The sequence below is a fragment of the Caloenas nicobarica genome, chromosome 1, assembly GCF_036013445.1.
Source record: "Caloenas nicobarica isolate bCalNic1 chromosome 1, bCalNic1.hap1, whole genome shotgun sequence".
Lineage (NCBI taxonomy): Eukaryota > Metazoa > Chordata > Aves > Columbiformes > Columbidae > Caloenas > Caloenas nicobarica.
The window spans coordinates 106,374,870-106,382,160 of NC_088245.1; positions in this window are offsets into that span (position 1 = coordinate 106,374,870).

The window sequence follows — 7,291 nt, forward strand, 5'->3', positions numbered from 1 at the left end:
TAAAAGGCTTTCTCTTCCCACATCCAGATCATATGGGCTACAGCAAGGCCCAGGAGAACTATCACTTAAAATGGCCCCTCTCCTTGACTGAGAACCACGCAGCATGTTTTTTAAGTAATTATGTGCCTTTTGTAATTCTTGTCTAGCTCATCTTACCTTAATTTGCCAGTGAGACTGTCGCGTGGTAAAATATTGTAAGGTTTTTGTGTTGTTGTTTCATCTGTTGTCTGTCAGAGCAGAGAATGATGTCTATTATTACCTTGATATGACTCCTCCTCCTCCAGTAGAGAACAGAGACTATGTTGCCAATTTGCTTTAACTCTTATTTCCATTTTTATGCTGGTAGGTTAATTGCAGAATGATGGGACCCATTACTTTTTAGGGTACTAAAACAGGGCTGCCTGACCCAAAATTCCCTTTTTACATGCAGGTGTTATTTTTGCCTCTTTTGCAGTACTCTGGTGCCTTCCTTGGAGGCAGCCCTGACAGCTGGTGTCTCCCTGCCTTGGTGCAGGAGTCACCTGTGCTCCCCTACTCCTGCCCACACACAGCCCTGAAACCCCGAGGGGTACCTGCAACACCAGGGGCCCCCAAGCTCTGGGATACTTGGGGGATACCTGGAGGGGAGAGAAGGGTGTCACTTCATTTCATATAGCAGGGTGCTTCTGCACCTGCATTTAAGTGTGTATGCAAGCATTGTGAGCTGAAAATGTAGCACAGAGAACTATGCTGCATGCTTTTTGCTTTATTTCTAGGTTTTTTCTATTGCATACCTAAATGCAATACTTGATATCATATCTGAGGAATAATACAAGAGTTACACTGCACCTTTCTTGCCATTGCCTTAACACAAGAGAAAAACCTTTAAGCTCTGAGATGAATTAGTGCAAACTTATGGTTTGAAAAACCATGTTACAACAGTGGGGAGCTACCAGGCTCCACATACTTCATACTTTAAGGGATGGATTTGCTCCCTTGGAGCAGACACATGCAAAACCACTGGATACAGTCTTGTTTGTGTCAGCCTTACTACATGGCAGGCTTTCTGCAGGACGTCCGGGCTCTGAGCTGGAAGTGATTTGTGTAGTCTGAGACAGTGACAGCAGGTCAGTGAGGAGAGGATGCACCTGTTCTCAGATGAGTTGGAAGCATTTACTGGGGTGGACCTTCAGGCTGGTCTGGAAAGCTGACAGGAGCATGGAGACAGTTTGTGCCACAGCAAAAAGGAAACAGCAAACAACTGAGAAAAGGAAGAACCTTGAGCCTTTTCAAGAAATCCAAACCTCCAGCAAGGGCAGGTAGGAAGCAACCATTGGGCTTGGGTGACAGAAGAGGAGCAACCAGGAGTTAAAATCTGGTCTTGATCAAATATATTGTTGTACGCAATGGCAGCCAGTCTGCTTGGCTCAGAGCAAAGACAACCATGTCAGTTTGCCACCATTACAGTGCAAAGGCTGTGGGTACCCTGACATAAAATCATAGAATAGTTTGGGTTGGAAGGGACCTTCAAAGCTCATCTAGTCCAACCCCCTGCAATGAGCAGGGACATCTGCAACTAGATCAGGTTGCTCAGAGCCCCGTCCAGCCTGGCCTGGAATGTCTCCAGGGATGGGGCATCCACCACCTCTCTGGGCAACCTGGGCCGGTGTCTCACCACCCTCATTGTAAAAAATTTCTTCCTCATGTCTGGCCTGAATCTCCCTTCTTTTAGTTTAAAACCATTACCCCTTGTCCTATTGCAACAGGCCCTGCTAAAAAATCTGTCCCCATCTTTCTTGTAAGCCCCTTTAAGTACTGAAAGGCTGCAATAAGGTCTCCCTGGAGCCTTCTCTTCTCCAGGCTGAACATCCCCAACTCTCTCAGCCTGTCCTCACAGCAGAGCTGTTCCAGCCCTCTGATCATTTTTGTGGCCTCCTCTGGCTCCTCTCCAACAGGTCCATGTCTTTCCTGGGCTGAGGGCTCCAGAGCTGGACACAGGACTCCAGGTGGGGCCTCACCAGAGCGGAGTAGAGGGGCAGAATCACCTCCATCGAAACCACTGGCCATGCTGACCATGCTGGACATGACAGCACAGGCTCATTCTCCTCCAGTGTGGCAGTCCTCCCCTCCGCCCTGTGGGTCTGCAGCCTGAGCTGTGGTTCCCAGCTCCTACCTGATACTCCCAGTCCAGTAGTCCCCAGGGTCTGAGTTGTCTGACATCTGCTTAAACAGCTGCCCACCAATGTTCAGCTTTACCCTGTCTCTGTAAAAGCATTTTTCTGCCTCATCACTCATGTTGTTGGCTGAGCTGTGCTATGAAACAACAACTGTAATAACAGAGAATTGCATTTAGGGAATGCCTCAATAAGAAACCACTGTGTTGAGCACTGGGCACCACACACCCTTAAAATTGCTTAAAACATCGTTATCAGGCTATTTTTTCCAGGCAGGAGCACTGCTTAAGCTCTCTGCTATACTTTGTCATACTGCCCAGCACATAAAAGACGGACAGAAGCATTACTTGGTGACCGATTTGCAGAGGCGGAGTATGAAGGGCTGTGGGGCACAGCAGTGGGGCTGCCTGGCCTGGAGCATCCTCAGGGAGGACGAGCTGCCCCAGGACAGCCACCCCACCACCTGCGCAGGGCTGCAGCCGCAGCTCCTCCGCCGTTCGCCAAAGAGCACCTCACATCAGCTAAATACCTGGCAAATCCTTGTTCTGAGGAGTCCCCACTCCAAAGCAGCTTTGTGGAGGCAGTGGACGGCCTGGGGGTGGCTTCAGCCCCTCCGCGCTTCACCCTGACACAGCAGTAGCATTTGGAGAAGGGCCGCACTGCCACAGCTGCACCTGGGCATGGCCGGGGGGGGCAATCCCAGATCCTCTCCCTCTTCCTCGTGCTTCGAACCGGGGGCTGGGCAAATAGTCCTTTTAATCCCCAGAGCTGCCTTTTTTTCCCACATGACTAACTCTTCTGCACGCGTGACAGCGGCCTCTTCTCAGACAAAAGCCCTCCCTGGCTCGCCAGCTGCCCTCAGCCTGCACTGAGAGCCCTCTCATAACAGGGGCATTTCACGAGATCAGTGTGTCTCCCCTCCAGGTGTGGAGCAGAGCTGGGTGGCGGCGACAAGGACAGACATCTCTGCTCCTCTGCAGGCAGGCTCAGCCCATCCTGCTCAACCTCTGAGCCACCCAGGGGCAGCTCCTGTGCAAAAGGCACGCAGCAGCAGCCAGCCTCGGCTCGAGAATCAGCGGTTTGGGCTTAGCTGGCTCTTTCTCCGCAGCAATGAGGCGGAGCAGAGCAGCAGCCGGTCGGATTAATTCCCTGTTGCCCGGCGGGAACGGAGGTCAAGGCGGCGAGTCCAGAGCACAGAGACTCCCCACACACTGCTCCACACTCAGGACCTCCATCTCAGTGGGGAAGGAGGGAGGGGGTTGCTACCTGGCTTGCACCCAGCTTCTGCAGCTGGCCTGGCCACGCAGCTGTCTCCAAGTGACCTCTCAGAGCAGGGAGAGGTTTGCACCCCGCTGGCCCAAGTCTGGGGCCAGTGTCTTGGACAACTAATCCATATCGCTCCACAACCTCCTGTCCCAAGACAGGCTGCTTCACTCCCTGGATTTCAGACTAAAGAGAAGCTGTCGGCTCTGCGCTGCTCCTTCATGCTCCAAGGGAGGTGCAGGCTGGTGGCTGTTCCCCAGGTCAAAGAGTGTTCAGCATCACCAGGGAGGCAAGTGTCCTGTAGGTAGGGGCAAGCACCAGATCTGAAGACCACATCAGGAGCTGTGAAAAGATGCTGGCAGTTGCCTGAAGCATCAGGAAACCAAAGTGGTTTCGCAAGGTTTAGGAGAAAGCTTTGAAGCTGAATGATTTTCAGGAAGGCAGAGTAGTATACAAATCAGCAGGTTAGATTAGGATATCATAAAGCGTCATAGCTTGCATTGCTGAAGGCCACAGTCAAACTCAAGATCATATGTTACGGGGATAGAGGAAAGGGAACCATTCAGGGGCACAATATTCTGAATTCCTTACACCTCGTCCATTACCAAAAGTCACCTTGTCCTGCCAATGAAGGGAAAAGTACTGATCCTGTGAAATGCAGCTTTTCATCTAGGCAATCTGTGTTTCTCATTTCATTTTTACTAAAGCAGGAGTGGGTGGTCCCAGTTCATTTTACAGCAACCATGTGTCTGTGCATCAGCATCTACAATGTTGTTTAGATACGTGATAGAGAACATTAGTCCAAAGGCTAAAATTCCTGTTGGTCCGCAACTGATAAAAGCTACACACTGCAATTTGTAACAATTAGAATCTAAATTATAGGAGAGCAGCAGAAGCTGATAGAGAGATACTGCCAGAACACTCTCGCCATTTCTCTCAAGTTAAATGTTTTCTCTTTAGCCATTGCTGTAGCTAATAAGATGCTCTGACAGCTTCAGATTGCCACCTCTAACACAGTAAGAAGGAAGAGGACAGACTAGCAAAATCAAACTTTCCTTTTTGATCTTAAGTCAAATGCATTTCCTGCTGAAGCTGCTGACTTTACTGAGAACAAAGTCGAACCCGTGCTATATAGGTGGAGCTCCCCTGCACCATTTTACATTGGAGCAAAATGCAAATATCAATCCAGCCACAGAATATCCAGTTAAAATGCAAATGCATTATGGTAAGTGCATCCACAGTGCTTAATGTATTCACAAAACTGAATATACTGACACATTTGTGCTGGCAAGCGTGTATCACTTATCACTGTCAATGTACTTTAGTTTTATGTGATTTGAAAATGAGCAAGTCCGTCAAATTAGGCATATCTAACAGTGCAAATTTTTCATTAGCAACTGTCCGGTAGCAGAGGAAGCTGCGGTGTCACTCAGTTGCACACATCCCTTCTTGCACGCCACATTAAAAGGAAACAAAAACTGTGTGAGTCCAAAAGGAACTGCTCATACAAAAACCAAGCACAGATTGCTCATTGGTAATGGATCGTGGACAGTTGGTCAATGCATTTTCTGTAAAAACTTGGCGCATTTAAAACAGCTTATTTCATGAGTCATAGGTTACCGCACCGATGAACTGACCCAATTTATGAAAGCACTTGAGCTATATTTTTAAGAGTATCTAGAAACATAGACTCGCTTTTCACTGGGAGTTATTTTAAATCTTTGTTGCACTTCCGCCCTAAGCGTTAAAGTAATTTCTTTTGTTTTCCCACATGTGGGAGGTTAAACATGACAAACTCTTTCTGTCAAGATGTGATAATGCTCCTTGCTTGGTCAAAACTGACACCCAGTTCTTGGAACCAAATTATCAAACCAGAAGCTCTTGTGCTAATGCTGTGATTTGTATTAATTTAGGAATTATTTCATTCTAACAGTGATGAAGGAACAAGACCTGAATACTGCCTTGAGGCTCCCTGTGCCCATTTCGCCCCTCTCTTTTTGTGAACAATTGCAGAAACAGTGAAGTGGCTTCAGACAAGTCTTCCCTCAAAATGCAAATGAAAGGTGGCCCTTTAGGAAGGCATAGCCAGGAAAGTGTTCTCCATGAAGGTCAGCATGACAGTAGCAAATGGAACACCTGGACAAACAAAAAGGAGGATATAGTCTGTAAGAGGACCATGAGGTCATCTCTCCAGGCTCTTCAGCATCAGCAGAGCTTGGGGGGAAATACTGGCGCGAGTTGCGAGTACCAGACTTCAAGGTGGGCTAATAGAGAGATGTTGGGAGGAAAGTACCACAGACAGACCCTTTCAAGACTTTGTACACTGTCCTGGAAGAGAAGAGGCAAATGCTGAAGTGACAGGACAAGCTTCAGTCCAGTTTTCTCCAACACAGACTAAACACCAGCTTGCAGCACAGAGTCATCCGCTTTCCTTAAAGCAAGTGGCAGAATGGCTCGGGTAAGGACTTCAGCATCTGCCCGTAGTTTGCAATCTTCCCCAAATAAATATTGATAAACAATGACTACTAATTTCATTTACAAAACCAGTCTGTGGTTGATACAATGCTGAAGGTTGTGCACAGCAAACTGTTGTGTCATGGCCAATGCGGTCCCTAATTTAAGGATGGCACTGCAGAGTTCCCAACATTCTCCAGCACCCCAAATGTGTAGCTCATGACTGGCAGTGTGAAGAACCTACTCATGCATGATTTGTGCTCATTCTAGCCTAGACATCAGTAATCTCTCTCAGGTAAGCTGAACAGAACTGTAATGTCCTTCCTGAAATGTCTACTCGCTGGGGATGTGGAGCTACCAATAAAAGTCGCAGATTTTCCTCAAACAGAACTTCCCTGGCTTTATTGCTTCATTTAATTGGATTTTCTTTTCTCCTCTCTTTTCTCAAATGCAGCTCTTGAAAATGAAAAAGTTCAGTCTCGGGCACACCACGTTCCTTTGTCAAAATTCATTGGCACAACCCTGAATGCAGAACCAACTAATTGTTTTAGGAAGTAGTTTACAGTATAGTCTATTCTGCTTGTTACTCACTTTCCTGCTTATTATCAGGTCATTTGATGGCAGGTGATTTAGAGAAAAAAAAGTAAAAATTACGAGCAGTGAAAGTTACATAAAACATCTGGGCTGGATCCTCAAGGGATATAAATTGTCGTCGTACCTTTTGCGGGCTCTGGAGGACAGGCTTTACCAAATCAAACTGCTCTTTGTTTTCTAATAAGATCCTGCTGCACAAAGAGACTAGAAAAGAGATTAATTTCTTCTGTAGCACTGTGCCCTTGATTAACCTAGTTTCTGGCACCCATTTCCGTGAAAGATCTAATACCAACACTGACTTCAAAGCGTTGTTAATGTGATACCTGCCTGCTCATGTATCATTTGCTTCTCTCAAGCCATTTTCTGTCAGCACAGAGGCAAGTAAGATGTATGCTATGGGTGAATCCCACATCATTATTAGCAGAAAAGTACGCCAAACTGCTGTAAACTAATTACGCTGCTAAAAGGTGAGCTGGGAGGAAGTCAGTGATTAAATACTTACCACCAGAGTCAGCTCACATCACATAATGTTTTGTTCAGTGTCTTTCAATGTATTTTCAAATTGCTGGCCGGTGCTATGGGCTGAACTGAACCTCCACTCAGGCCTCGAGAAGTATGCTCGGATATGCTCAGCCCTTTTTCATATCACATGAATTTTATTTTGGTATTGTATAGTACAATACAACATAACAGAAATTTTTGACTGGTGGCTCGAGGTTGCTCTTGCACTGCCAAGCTATTCTCACTGAAATCTTTCACCGTTTAATGCTGAGGTGCTGCAGTTACAGCAAACCATGGTCATACTGCAGTGTAGCTATCTGTCATAC